The sequence below is a fragment of the Numenius arquata genome, chromosome 1, assembly GCF_964106895.1.
Source record: "Numenius arquata chromosome 1, bNumArq3.hap1.1, whole genome shotgun sequence".
In the NCBI taxonomy this organism is placed as follows: domain Eukaryota; kingdom Metazoa; phylum Chordata; class Aves; order Charadriiformes; family Scolopacidae; genus Numenius; species Numenius arquata.
The window spans coordinates 34,772,901-34,789,099 of NC_133576.1; positions in this window are offsets into that span (position 1 = coordinate 34,772,901).

Consider the following 16,199-nt stretch of genomic DNA (forward strand, 5'->3'; position numbering starts at 1 on the left):
AATACACTGTAAAATATAATGGCATTAGATAACTTGTTAGCCTCACAAAGGGGAGCATGCACAAACTTTTAGTATTAATACCAGTTGTTGCATATCCCCATCAGAATGGGAGGGCTTCAGCTGACATCCAGAAGTTGTGGGAACAAGTAAAATTAATGTATAAAGTACAGTAAGATAATGCTTCAGCAGGATTCCAAGAAGTATGGTCTTGGCTTACCTCCTGGATACTAGATTTTGGAGCATGGGCAAAATTCTTTATGCGTTATTGAGTTTTATAATAATCTTTTTAATACTGTTTGTTTTTATTCAGTCGTAACATTTGCTGTACTCAACTGCGCTCACACCTTAGAGAGTACAAATATTCTGCTCCCATATAATAAATAACAGGAATGTTAATAAAAATAAAGGGAAAACTCTTCTTGAAAAGACTGTTATATAGTTAAAACTTGGCAATAGTAGTAACATTAGTAGAAAAAGCTTATATGTTGCAGTACATGAACTATAACAGCTATATTATACCAAAGAGCAACCCACAGAATTAGTTGCAACTGGCATGAGGATGTGAAACAAGATATAGCACTACTGTATATTGCATAAAAAGATATCTGCCTCATAACGAAGCAATGAACAAATTGAACCTATAAGAAGAAAGAAGACCCCAGACCTTAATATTACTATTGGTCTGAACTATTGTGTGAGGGGTGGGAAACTTGGGTTGTAAGGGTACAACTGCCCAGGGATTTCTCTTGGGGTCCCTCTTCAGAGTCACTCAGTTTGAGCTGTAGTGCTATTAATAAAGAGAACTTTATAGAATAATCTTTTTTTTGGCTTGCTGACTCAGTGGAATCCTGGAGTCAAACCCTGTTATGTTGGCTGGCATGTAAAATTTCCATAACACTAGGCAAGCCTCATGATGTTTGGTAGGTGCATAGACAGGTCAAGTGTCAGAAGGATTATTCATATACAAATAGTGGAATTAAGAAAGGAGAACTTTTAAACTATATATTTTTTTAATATGTACCTAAATGGAAAAAAACAAACCAAAAAAAACCCAAGGATAATACCAAAGTACTTGAATTAAAGAAACTCTAACTTTCATTTTGTTTGTGAGTCATAGTCTAGAAAAGCAAAATCTCCACTGAGAAAAACAAGGTCAAAACCCACGCACCTCAAATCTGTGATACCATTCCATGTTTTAGTTATGTATTCAAGCATGTTTGATCCTGATTACAGATTTAATCAATGGCTAGATAGCACAATTATTAGAAAGTTTAATTTCCTGCACTTTCAACATGGGAAAATAGGGTTTCTTGGGTTAGTTTCTGTGTTTTAGTATTAAGTTTACTGCTTGCAGTTTGATGGTTGGTTTTTTTATTTTTGGAACTCCCTAGTTGAACTGTCTTTGGTAGGCATAGTGTACGTTGTTGGTATTTGAGCGTGATTAACTGAATCAAACTGTCCAATAGGAGACCATGGCTTAGATGTGTGCCTTTGCAATTCTAAATCAGAAAAAAAAAAAAAAAAAGAAAAAAAAAGAAAAGTACTTATTTGTGTGAACACATGGTTCTTAAAAAAAAAAAAATAGTAACATTGCTATGCCATATATTCAGGGATCTTTTTTTATTAGAAAAACATTCATGTGAGTTTAAGATAGGCTGTAGAGGTTTCCTTACATAAGCACTCACACTCAAAGATTGTTTAAAGAACTTTCTACATGTGTAGAAAACACATCTGTCCAAATACATATCAAAGACAAAACATTAGCATTCAGTCTCCAGTCCACTAGGGTCAGATTTCCCAAGTCACTTGAAGGAATTAGTCTTGATTTCCCAGGCTGCAACTCCAGCGAGATATAGTAGCTGCAGGTTCTATATCCAGGCTGACCCTTGATCTTGGACCTGAGGTGTTATTCCTAAATACAGCATTAGCACTTTTATTTGAAACCCACTGTGATCCACTTCCCGCATCCACAAGTAACATTCTATGCATTAGTGAACAGCTAAGCAAAAGTTTTGCCATAACATATGCCATGCTTTATTCCACTTCCACAGCGTTCTGTTGAATCATCCTCGCCTATGTAGCTTTTAAGAATGTCAACTGATAGAGGTAGATCAACTGATGTGAAAATACATCGGGCATAACATTGATATTGCATATCAACATAGGTGACAGGGTATTTAGCTTTTTCTAATAGCAGCAAGTTGTCTGGGAAGGAAGCATTTACAATCTAGTATACGTTCTCTGCATATGCATGCATCCTTTATGTTTGCAAGCAAGAATATGAATTTTCTGCAGCCAGAAAATTTATCTTCTGGTTTGCTTTTGCTTTTCACAAAAGTCCTGAAGCAGTACACACATTCACATTGTCAGATATTAACCCTAACTGACCAAAATTTATCTCGAGGATGATGTCTACAGGCTGCTGAAGGCAATGAGGTGAGGTGCTTAATGCAAGTTCTGGTATCTACTACTACTTTTAATGTCAAGGCAAATGCAAGAAGCTGTGGTATGTATATTGATCTACTAATGGTGAACTAAATAAACTGACTTAGAGCCAGTACTCTACTGAAAGCATTTAATGTCCTTACACATTGCTTGAATTTTGCAGTTAACAGTCAACAAGTAGAATTTTACAGGCCATTAGTCTATATGTGAATTATTGCCCCTGGGTATTGTAGAAATGGAAAACGCTGTTTCATTTTAGAAATGCTCTTTTCTGTGCAATTAAAATTTCATAATGATATTTAGGCACATCAGTTTAGGACGTGTGCCTAGTAACCGTATCAGCATTAAAGACTTTAATATTGCCTTTTGAACAGTTGGTCTCTTGATTTATAACCCACAAAATGAAAGAATTTAGACAAAGGATAGGAGCTGCTATTGTCCATAGTAGTAAATGCTTTTATGCAATTGCTAAGTTTGTCAAAATACATGTACTCAAGAGCCCTGAAGATTGTTTAAATCATATGTTGCAAAACTCAGGTTAACTAGTTAAATTGTAAACCTTTAAAAAATCGTCGATATAAATTCAACTATTGTGAATCATTTATCTGTCTGTCATCCAGGGAGGCTAGAATGGCTGCCCCTGAATGTTTGTTTTACAATCTTTTGAGATCGTGTAAAGTACATTTTATATATTAAAGTTGGACAAAGGAGAAAAGCCACACTCAGATCATACAAACAAGGCAAACCACAAAAGCCGGAGCATTCAAATTTAAATATGTAATTTAAAAGATGCTTTTGCTTTTGAATTTACAGGGTTTTGTCAGCATATATCTGAGCCATAATGCTATTTAAATGCAGGTTTTCGTCTACATCAGGTTTCTGATTCAAACAAGATAAAAAACTGTTTGAATTCATTGTTCCTGTGTGTTTGTAGAGCAAAAAGCTATCCCACACAAGTGTCAAGCTAGATTTTTTTTTGCTTCTATTTGATTCATAAGACACAGGGATTGTGGTTCCTTTTACATTTAAGACAGAAAAATTCTTTCATTTGAAAATCACATTGTGAAGATACCTCTTTCTTAGCAGCTACTTAATAACATGTTTTTGACTTTTCTTTCAGAATATAAAGTTCCTTCTGGAAAGAATGTTAAAGACAAGTTTAGTAGAACTAATTTGTACCATTATCAAAATTATATGATGAAATGCTATTATGTAAGCATATAAACTTTACTCAGAAAAGTCTTCTGAAGAGGTCAATTCTTAACATATCAGCTGAGGTTTATTCAGCAGGTATGCTTGTATTTCTGCTTGTTACTTATATGAATGCTGAAGAATTATTACAAGTAGTGAAATCTAAGTTGAAAATCTCATCTCTAAAAGCAGTTGCTTCTTTGAGTCACTGATTTCTCACTACCATTTCAGACTGCCTCAGAAATGGGACAAGCATGATCTATGTTTCCCTTCTTCAAAACATACTTGTCTGATGTTGCAAAATAATAACTTTTCCTGTTTCTTTAATTTTGTCCTTCAAATTCAGTGCTTAAAGCATTTGCTTTAAGTTTCTTTTCAGTCTTCATTTGACCTGTCTATTCATATACCCATTGTAAAACACTAACAGCCTTTTCCCAAAGCATGTGCTATACTATATCCATAATTTCTCTGCTTGTGCAATTCTTGATGGCAGATTCCTTAACTTATACTAGCTTTCTCTGATTTTTTAAAAACTTTTTTCCCTCTACTCCCTTTCAACTTCTCTAATAATTTCTTTTTCTTTCTGTGTATGTTGTTGTAAATTGTAAGGTTTCAGATTCACGCTTATTCCTTAATAATCTTTGTGGGAAATCTCATGTCCACATGTGGTATTACTTACTAAATCTCTGTCAGTAAGTTAGTGCTCTACTTCTGACCACCGTCTTGTTTCTTCAGTCCCATATCTCTTATATCTTAATGTTAGTCCTGGATAACTGACTGTCATACTAAACTCATCACAGGTAAACTAAATGCACTTATCTCTCTGGAGGTGTTCAGTTCTTTACTTGTTCCTCATACACTGGGAAATAATGGGTGTTTCAGGGGCGGGGGGGCAGGTTGTGTGTTGATTGTGTGGAATTTTTTTTGTTTTTTCAAGCAGTGTCATGGGCTACTTGAGAGCAGCGAAGAACACTTCCCATCTCTTGTCTAAATACACAGTTATATTTATCTCTCAAGTAATCTACTTATTTTACAATAAAGGGCAAAATCAAGCTGTGTACTCATTTAACTAAAACCTTACAACAGAAATTCCCCCTCCCAACACAAACACTTCTGCAAAGTGAAAGGACATTTCTTTCTCCTTCTGCTCTGTTATTTCCAGGGAACAGGAGCCTGAACTCTGTAAGGGCCTTTTACATTTAGGTACTGCCCAGTGAGGTTCATTAAACTACAGTCTTAAAAGTGTTATGTGGACGTTAAATCCAAGAAAGATCAAGAGCAACCAAGATGGGAGAGAAGGCTTAGGCTGGTGTTTGTATCATGTTGCCTTTTTTTTTAATAAAAGAAACTATTGACATTTTGAAGTATCATGAGGATTGTTTAAAGCTTAATGTTGAGTCCACTGAATTACTTTCTGAAAACCAAGCCTGTAGCAGTAAGCATGGCACTTCTTTAGAACAAGTTGTGTCTGTAGATCCTTACTAACTGTATCTCAGGTGGACTCCCACTCACTACAGGGTGGTGACTTTAGTGTGTTCTATTTAATGGTGCCTTTCAGATTAACAAAGGGTAGTAAAGTATATACATAGGATGACTAAAGTCAACGGAAAAGGGCTTTCCCCCCACCCCCCGCCCACTTTTGGTTGTTGGTTTTGGGGGTTAGCAGTGTAGTTGCTAGATATAGAGCAAAACATACTGCTTGATTAAGGAGAACAAAGGAGTAAGTGATATCCCACGTTTTTTTGCTTTTCTTTGTGTTACTATTGCAATCATATTAAAAGTCTCTCAACATCCTTAGGAGAACAGTCAATGCTCAACTCCCAAACTTGGGTTTTTCTTTAGTAACTTTGTTGATCAGAGGGAGAAACCTTTTTTCCCCCATTGATTAACAAGAAATTATTTTTTAAAACCTTAGAAATTATAGAGGAAAATGTTATGAGGAGCCTTATTTTGCTACTAATTGTATTTATTCAAGACTTCCTAACAGAGGCAAAGGATACATTTGAAGAATATTGAACGTGACATACTTGTGTGGGTCTTAAGCTATTGCTATACCCATCCAGTATCTTCTTGCTAAAAACTGACATCAGAACTAAGGGAGACAAATGTAATATGTAGTCTGACAAAACATATGGTGTTCCATATCCTCATAGCTCCCAACCCCCATGGGTTCCAACCTCTATTGCCCATGGTTCCTGTACCACTCAGGGAGGAGGGGAGCTGGAGGAGGTGGGGATGAAGGAGTGAAGTTGAGCCGTGGAAGCAGGGGGAAAGATGTTTTAGGGTTTTGTCTTTGTTTCTTGCTATCCTGCTCTATTTTTAATTGGCAATCAAATAAATTAATTTTCTCCAAGTTGAGTCTGCTTCGTCTGTGGTGGTAACCAGTAAGTGCTTCCTATCTTTACCTCAGTTCATGAGCTCTTCTGCATTATTTTCTCCCCCTCCTGTCCTGTTGAGGTGGGGGAGTGAGAGAGTGGCTAGATGGGGGTTTGGCAGCCAGCTGAGGTCAACCAGCTTATAGTGTGAAAGTTTTCGTAGTGTGAAAACTGCTCAGTGAAGTTGAGGGAGATCAATGTAAAGCGTACATCAGTAGCCGTGAAAGAGGCATAACTAGGACAGCTGTTCTAATAAATTAAACTTTTCCCTAGGCACTTTCACACTCCCTTTTCTTAAGATGTCAGTCACACCTTCCAGATGCATCTCTTCCAGCTCTCCTCCCCCTGGGATAAAGGACAAACAGTATAGCGACAATATTATGTTGCTTCCCGTGTAGCTGCAAATGTTCTCAACAGCTGGGGAAGGAAGTGGGGGCTTGTGTAAGAAAACAAAATGACTTCCAAAGCTTTAGTTAGCATTAAGCAGCATAATATTCGAACACCATCAACAAACTAAACTGCCAGAATACATATAGTGCTGATACTCTACATGCTTTTAAAAATGACTTCAGGAAAACTGTTTTAAGGGATGAGGTGAGGGGGGTGGGTGTGTAATTTATTTGGGGAGGGAGGAGTTGTGTTGTTTTCATTTTTTTTTTTTATTTTTTTTTTTATTTTGAGTTAATGCTGAGGATATGATACTAAAGACAGACTTTTTAATTACGATTGTTCATCAACCCTCTGGCATCTGCAGGTTTTACTCTGTCATTTTTGTTTATTTGGGCCAAGCATTATAATGTCACCAGTACATGTACTGCCACACTTGAGCTTGAGGCAATTCCCTTTAAAGTCCTTGCTTTTATTTTTTTTTCTTTTCTTCCCCCCCTGCTTCTCTAATAAGGTTGCAGTTATACCATGATGTTCCAGAAATATGTAGCAGCTATACCTGTCATTGCACTGGTCTTTATCTGTTAGCTTCCTTGTCTGCTAGCCTGCTGAGCTATCAAGCAAGCTTCTACTATGAAGATTCTGAAATAATACACTTTTGACAATAGAAGAACACTTTATTCCCATTACATGTAACCTTAAATATACACATTACTCGTACCAATACTGTCATTTATTGACAGAGCTGAACTGTCAGTGATCTAGTTAGCACAGTTAGGTGCCACAGCTTCAGTTGCTAGACAGAATGACATTTTGCTCACGGAGCTTGTTATTACATTTTGATTTTATACACTGGATTAAAGCCAAAACACAGACTGGTTTACAAGAAAAAAATAAAAAAAACAAACCTGGAATGGTTAACTGTTTGCAGAATGTTTCAAAGAATTTGGAGATAGACCAGAGCTTGTACCAAACTGGGGAGTTGAATTCTGTGGGTGGGGTTTTTTTGTTCTTTTACAGAGGCTTACATCTGTAATTGTGAAACTGTTGAATATGAATGAGCTCCAACCTAATGGAAATATTAGCTTCAAATGAGATCATTTAAAGGCCCTGTGTTAGAATGGAATACAAGAGATGCATTAGGGTCTTCATTCTGATTTCAGAAGGTAATTCTGTAGATGTGTAAAAAATATGAAGATTGGTATGAATGTAATATGAATGGGAATATGCAAATATGTATTTAACAGGTGTTAAGAATGCCTTATGTTGGTAATGGAGAATACCATTTCCAGGACACTGGTCCTAGAATGCTGTTCCTAATAGTAAAATGGAGAAATGTTCCCTGTATCAGGATGAGAAAGCCTACACCATGGTAGGACCACGCTATAGGTGATTTGGCAGGAGTTAAGAGGAAATCAAGAAACATGGTGAGGCCTTGACAGCTGTCATCTGTTTTTTTTCTACCATGTTGTATGTATGAACCTGGCCAGACCATTCAGATACATTTATTGGTGTTTCTAAGTGCAGAAAGTCATCTTGATTAAAGATTTAAAACAAAACAAAACAAAACAAAACAAAAACTGTTTCCCTTATAAGACCTTGCATTGAATTTTGTTACACTATTTTCTTGTCATTCCAAATTTTTAAGATCTTGATGTTCCAGAAAGGCATACTTGCTGACTGACTTTAATAAAATTCCTAGATTTTAGAAATCCTTAAAAAACCCCCACACCTGACTTTTAACCTACTTTAGGCATTTTGCCCCTGTTACGGTTAGATTACAGCAACAACTAAGTATTTTCAGTCTGTAGACTCTAGTCCGTCAGTAAGCTACTGATGAGGTGTTCTCAATGTGTATTTCATGAAAAATAGGAATAATGCCTTCTAAGACTAATCCCAACATAAACCCCAACATCAGTACACTGCATTTATTTGATATTTATGTGGAGTGTAGGCAATTTGACTTTTTTATTTCTTCTGAATACTTGTGCCACAAGCCTATGTAGTAATGGTTTAAGAAAAAGAAAAAAGTATTATTCGCCACCTTGAACGTTCAAAAATTTTTAAGTCTGGTCTCTAACAGTACATTCCCTTTCTAAAAACAGAGTTCACTTTGTTAATTGTCTGGTTTCAAAGTCACTAAGATATACTTGTACCATTATTTTTGTCACATCTGTTAGACTCCTAGTTAGAAAAGTACAGTGTTCTTTTTTAGAACTACAAGCCTTTAAGGGAAACATTAAATGCTGAGAGACAAATTGCACATTTATGCAGAAGTGTAAAGCATGGGTGCTTCTAAGTGCTATAGAAGAGTCACTTTGAGTGTCTTGTTGCATTATTGAGGCTTGTAGCTTAGTCCATGAATAGAAGCCGAACACAATGGTAATCATTGTTGAAATTTAGAAAAATCTACATTTAGGTCTCTCTTCCTACTCTATCTTTTTGACAAATTTAGGCACGTTAGGATAGTGCAGTTTCTGATTTCCACAATGCCGCTGGCATTCTGTTGAGTGGTGCATTAACAAGACTTATCCTGACTGGTAGGAAGGGACCCAAACACACACAATCCTCTCACATGTGAACATGTCTGAACAAGAAGAAATTCCTATCATGTTTGTCATAGCCAACCATAAATGCTAAATTTACTTGCCCTTTTTTCACTACACTCCAAAAAATTGGTGAGGTGCAATGGGTAAAGTATTTACAAGGATTTGCATAAGTGCAAAGAGAAACCTGTACAGTCTAATAAATATATCTTCATATCAAATCACCCTCGTTACACATGTCCTATTTCTTCAGTGAAGTTGCACAGACAATTTAGGAGCAGACACATCAAGTGGGGTGCTGAATTGTTCCTTCCTTAGCCTGTTCTTGGTACCACTTGTGCAGCCATCTGTCTTCCAGACACTGCCTTTTCAGCACAGGAGAAAGAGTGTCTCTCACCACAGGCGGTATTGCTTTAGCTGTGCAATGATGGGAATAGATAGATTTTAGATCTTTATTTAGGGGCAGTGTCTTGGTTCTGCACTACCTTTAGCCATAAGGCATACAGCAGTTCTTTGCCTAGAGTGGAATAGATAACTCGCTCTTTCTCTTCTCAAAACTGGCTTTGTCCTCCACTATCAATAAAATTCATTGGGAAAAAAAATTTTAAAACCCCACAAAGGAACAAAAGTACTTTCTGAAAATATCTGAGAGCTTTGTGAGAAACTCTAGATAGCAAAAAGTAAATAAGGGATAGGGTAGAGAGAAATTAGGGAATTAGAGAAGAGAAGAATTCATAAATTTTAAGCTCCACTCAAGCCATGTCATTTAACTCTATTTTTACTCTATTTCCATGCACATAATGCTCATTGTATACCATCAGGACTTTTAAAGCTACAAGAATTGTTAAGAGATTATGAGAAGCACAGCAGACTATTTTCAGCAGGTTGTCATGTCATAGTGTCCTTGGACATCACACATTTCTGTTCCTTCCAATTTTATACTGCATTAGGGACTTTGTGCAAACCATATCTGTTTTGTAAAGCTACAGCATATCTGATAGCAAAACCCTCGTATTCTTCCTAAGTCTATTTTCTGTGCTAGAGTGGGCTTTATGGTTAGGAGAGGATGTTCTAACAGCATAGTCAACTTTTATAGGAATGTTTCCTGGCATGTATTTCCATCAGCTGTCCTTTTAAACATGGAAAAGTTAAGAAATTGCAGCTATAAATTAGCCATCTGGTAGCTGATGATTCATCTCTTTCCCTTAGAGATAGCAATTTTGTTTTGTTTTTCCTTAAAACCTGGGTTTGCATGTGATCACAAGAGAATAAATTTTCAGTGGATTCATCCAGTTCAGAACTACTGTCCTCGACATACTCTCTCTTTTGCAAAAGCACTGGTAGTGACAAATGCTTCTAGGGCCAGATTGCTTCCGTGTGTGAGTGAAGCCGTTGTGTGTTTAGGTAGCCATGGATTTCAAAGCATTCAGTCCTGATCTCCTTGAAATTAGAGTTATTAAATTATGCTGAAACAGAGCTGCAAAAAAGTTTCATTATCTGCCTGTACACACTTGAAAACATCCTGCATACCAATAAAGATGCTAACTCTTCCACTCTTTCTCGGCATTTTTAAATGAATACAGGGGAAACTTAAAACAGTGCTGGAAAGGGTTTCACTTATTTATACTCCCTTCCCTGTCCTGCCTGTTGGTCCTTGATAAAATTAAATGTGAATGACAGAGGACTGGGGAACAACCATTCTTCAATCTCTAGAAGTCTTTATTTCACAGGAAAAATGACCCCGTGTTATTTTAGCACTGTTAGCACAGTTGCAAAAAATAAAATAAAACAACACAAAATAAAAAAGTTCCAGTTCTGGATTTATGGAGGAACCTGGTATTTGTATACTAAAAGGTGATAACTACTGAAGTTATAATTAGAATATTTGGGAAGAGGGGGGAAATGGTATAGTAATTAAGGTTGAGTTGTCCTTTAAATTCATCTCCATAACATTTAAATGCATTCATTAACTCAATACATAATTGGGAGGCATGCCATTAATGCAACAGTTCTGAATGTTTATCAAATTACTTCCAATCATCGGTGTATCTTGATGACGCCTGGCAATCCGGTGTATGGACATCAATAAAATACTAATTATGAAATACTAATTGTAATCACTCCATAAGGTCTAAAAAGAAGCATCACTGTTTAAATTAAATTAAGTTAATTTTATTGACTTAATTATTGAAGGATGAGCTGTTCCAAGCTGTAAAATTCTGAACTGACATTTCAAATTACTTCCATACTTATAATTAATGCCAATTCTTCTGAAAGCAAAGACCACAAACAAATAGGTGTAGGAGATAATAGGTCATGCAAATTAACACGTTTGCTCACCAACTGTTGAAAAACAGTTTGTTTAAAAATAAGTTTTACAATACTTTTTTGCTTTTCAGTAGAGAAAAAAACCCAGAAGCTCTATAATCTCAAATTTTTTTCAGTAAACCTTCTCTATTAGTCATGTAGTCAGATAAACTATAATTGCAACAGGAAGTATGTGTTAACAGCTAGGCAAAATATGTAGGTAACTCAGAAACTGATCTGATTTTACTTTTTTTTCCCCTCCTTCCCTCACTGCAATTCCATTTCCCAATGCACGGGCTCACAGCTAACCCTAAGGCAATATACTTAATCATTAATCTTTTCATTTATAAAGTCTAGAGCATTAATAATGTAATGAATAGTCTGAGTTGAAGGAAATGTTGCTATCCAAAGCTTAGAGATATTTAAATAATCCTATATTTGTTTTCCACTGCATTAGGAGATATTTAACCCATGTTTGGCTTCCATGTGTAATAATAGATTAATTAATTATAGGCACACTTATAAACTTTACCAGGATTTGTTCACAGGTAACTGGTTGGTTTTAAAATGATTATGCAAGAGAACATGGTTTTATATTCAGAGCTTTGTTTTGTTTTACACAACAAAGAATGACAGGACAGTTTGGATGGGATGGAGTGGATGTGTGAGGCACTGTTTTGTAGATACATTGGGGCTGTGGCAAGGTTTTGGTGCCTCACAGAAGTAAGGGATGTTTGCTGGCTCCAGGCAATTTAAAAGTCATATTGCTGGGTTTCTTTACCCTGCCAGAGATATTGCATCTGTGCATATGAGGATAATCTGACTGTTTTTCAGGTCAGGTGTTCTTTAGCTTGTAACTGAAAGCTAAGCTTTATTCTTAAAGAGATACTAACTGGGAGAAATGGGTTAGCGCTAAGACATCCTAGGCAAGCTAAAATACAGATTTTGGCAAAATGTGTGCTGAAATTAACTAAAACTGTATCTGTTCTGGAGTATTTCAGAGTTAAACTCCTATGAGTGTGGAACTCAAATCAAATATCTCAAAAAAAGTCTCAGACATCTTTAAATCTGTACCAAATGTATTTCAAGTTCTCTAGGTTTTCATTTATAAATATCAATAATTAATTGAAAGGAATGTGATTGAGTTTCCATTACTTTAAAATAATGAGGGGAAATTATATTATAAGGAAGTTTTCCAGATAAGGTGCAATCCATTATGAAGGTGAAAGAAAGTCTTTCTTAACTCTTCATATATTTTCATTTGGAGAGGATGACTTTGGACTACGGAAGAGTGTAAGTTATTCAGAGTTCCCAATAAAATATCAAAAGCTTATAAAATCCTACATTTTTGAAGTGAAGTTAGTTAATTGTTTACTGTAAAAGCTATACTGATAGTAGCATAACCTTACGCAAAACTGGACATGCACAGGTTCAAGCAATCAGCATTAAATGTTTACAGCCTTGTAATGAAATTAGAAGCTGCTTTAGGACAGGATCAAAAACGTAGGTCTAATGTCTACTGACCTCATCAGACTCTCAGCAAGGCCTTTAGTTACAGACATCTAATACCTGAAAGGAAACTGCAAAATACACAGACATCATAAAAGAAGAATTGTTATTTCTGCCTTATTGGTGGTGGTAACTTATCAAAGTTAATAACAATTTTGTTTTTCTAGGTTTACAATACATTTCTTGGGACAATAACCTGTGAGATGTTGGCTTTAGGTTTCCCTGTTGTTACAGCATAAACTTAAACATTTGTGTAAAGATGTAGCAACAGTTATACCATGCAGGTATTTGTTTAACATTGTTCTCACACTCCACCCTCATATTTACAGGTAGTTATTGATTACTAGTGTTAGTAAGTTGTGCTTCTTTCCTTTCTTTTTTTTTTTGTTTGTTTGTTTGTTTTGGTTTTTGTTCCCTAAGAGGCACATCATCCTGATATACTGCGTATCTGTTGGATTATTTGCATTCCAAGAATTGGTAATGGTTTAGAGTAGGATGTTTCAGATGCTGGGATCTAGTCTAAGAATTTTAAAACTTTTTTTTTTTTTGACCTGTGTCATTTCTCTGTGTTAGCACTGCTTTTAAACTGCCATTGAGCTGTCCCAACAGTATTGATGGAACAGGATTGGAATCATAGTGGTGATAGCTACCTTCTAATTAAACTCGGCACAGAATGTGTTTTGCAAAACATTTCATCTTTGATAAATTTTTCTAGGTTAACTCAATTATTTTATTAGAAAATTTCTGATAGGATCTACCCAGAAGGTAGTGGACATCTTGGCCATCCACCATGCCATGCAGAACTCAATAACAAAAAATATAAGCGTTCACTCTTGCTTTCATGCTGGTATGCTGCTGGCGATGCACACAGGTACTATATTTGGCCTTGTTATGCCACTAAGATGCTTAGGTTACTTAACATGATTTGAGACCTTACTACTTGGTGACTTCAGAGGCCTCTGTCTTCCGAAAACATCTGTTACCAGGTTGTTTTATTGTTCAGTTATTTTCCAGATGTGTGGAATAATATTTTCCTTTGTCAACACAGGCACCTCTATGCTTGCCTTCAGCTGAAGTCTGAGGAATCTTCTCTGTGGATATCCTTCCGCTCTCTATGAGAAGTTTCCAATGTTATCACAGTCTGATAATCAGATTTTCTTTTTTAAATTTTAAACATCAAACTTGGTTTCGTTTTATGGAGGACCTTATAGGTGCTAGGTGATCAGTGTCACCTAACTCTGGACAAAAGAGCTATTTAGACTAAAGCTTAGAGAGTAGGCACCTATCATTTTAATGCCTTTTGACTGCCCTAATAAGAGTAATCAAGGTAGTTGGGCCATTGATCTCTACAGGGAAGACTGACTCCTTTGTGACAGGGAAAAATGACATGGCATGTGGAAATGATTGCATGAATCAAGTGGGAGTGGGGAAGACAGGAGTAATCATGTAGAAAGTAATACTGCATAAAAGGATCTTGGGGCTATCACAAATTGCAGGCTGCATATGTTGAGGTGGCAGGCAGAGGTGGTAGCAAGAAGGCATCTGGCTGTATGGCCAGAAATGCCTAGGGAAGTATTTATGCTGCTCCGCTTATGGTGTACCAGTGGGATTGGCAGGGGGTGGGTGGGAGGGGTGTGGTTTTGATACTGTGCTTCAAGAAATATGGGGATAGACCAAGTCTTGAGGAGTGTAACAAAAGCATTAGAACGAAAATAATGATTTCAGGTATTTATTGAACTTCACAAGTTCATAGTTCTTGGATTATATTTGGGACACCTTTGGGAACTTGTATGGCAATTCTCTAGCTTTGTAGCTCTGTGAAACCTATTTCTTCAGCATACCACAAGGCTACATTGAGTAGTAAGGATTTACTACTGTCACAGATTCAATAACACTAATATAACATGATCTAGAGAAAAAGCATAAGTGGAGGGTTTTCAGGAAGTAACAGTTAGTTTTGCTAATGAAAAATTGGAACTTAGTTTTCAGTGATTTCTGAATACAAGGGCTAATGAGATTAGTCCTGTTCTTTTGTCTGATTTAGTTTTTCTTTACTTCATTGGTTAATGAAATCTTTTACTGAACATTTGGATAGATGAAAGGCCTATTTTTCTATAGCGAAAGTAGCTCTAAAATCACAGTATTGTGTATCTGGAAGAGTGACAGGGAAATGGAAATATCTAATGGCCATGAAAACACTGAGCAATGTCTACCTGCTGTTATAAGAGCTTACTGTATTTTGTATGGTATTGCATATTACACTGTACATTAGCTGCAGAGATCCTGTCATGTTAAACTTTTCCTCTTAAAACACTACACAATTTCAAATACCTTTTATTTAATTCTTTGAAAACATGTGAAAAATTTCTAATGAAACTTCATTTTTCTCTGAGGAAAATTACTGTTTTAGAAAACAGTAGCGATACTAATGATACTAGATGCACAAACTGTCAGTCAGAACAAGAAAAGGCAAAGCAAGCCAAACTGTGGATTGACACACTATAAACAAACAAAGCTGTTCAAATTTTATAGCAGCAAGGAACACATACAAGATTATGTCTTGAACAACAGGAAAATGAAGACTTACACCTACAGCAATTATTCCATGCCTAGTGGAAATGTCATGCCTGAGGAACAAGGTGGGAGTTTCAGAACTCATCGTTCTCATCATCCTGGGTTATGAAAAAGGCTTCCGGGCAAAAGCCTGTGGAGGGAGCTGTTGCTTTCAGAAAGCTGAGTTCACTGTGGGGTGAAGGATATAGCTGGGTTCTGAAAATACTGGTAGTTGCATTTGTTGCGGAAGTGTAAGACCAACAAAAGATGTTCAAACAACCGGGTTTTAATGGTGTCACAAAAAAAAAAACAAACCCCCAAAAAAAACCACAAACCAAAAAAAAAACCCAGTAAAAATTAACAGGGAACTTCTACTACAAACACTCTGGAAGACATAATTTTTTACAGGTTCAGGATGTCAATTGGGAACTATTACTACACTGTCTGTATTGACTCTAAGCCTAGAATGATGACACAAAATGTACAAACCACTCACCTAAAAGGTGAGGACACCTAATCTCCTGGGGATGACATCCCCCTTAGATGACATCTCGACTTAAAGGGAGGACTTCCAATGACAAACCCGATGCTCTGAGGAAAACCACTCAAAAAGGGGTCTCCAGCAGGGACCCCATTTTATAGCCCAGTCAGATCTGAACTGTGGTCATCTATCGGTCGTGGTCACATAGCTTTCATTGGTCAAGGTGTCTCCAAGGTGGCCTTATTGGCTGAGGTGGTCTCTAGGGCTCGGTTATCTGGGGTATGTGGCTGGGGGTTGTATGTGCAAGTGACCAGCAGCTCATGAGCTTCCTGCCAAATGAGCCACCAGGCCCCCGTACCACGCATTAGACCCACAGGAGGAAAGGGGGGCGGTGCTCCTGCCACA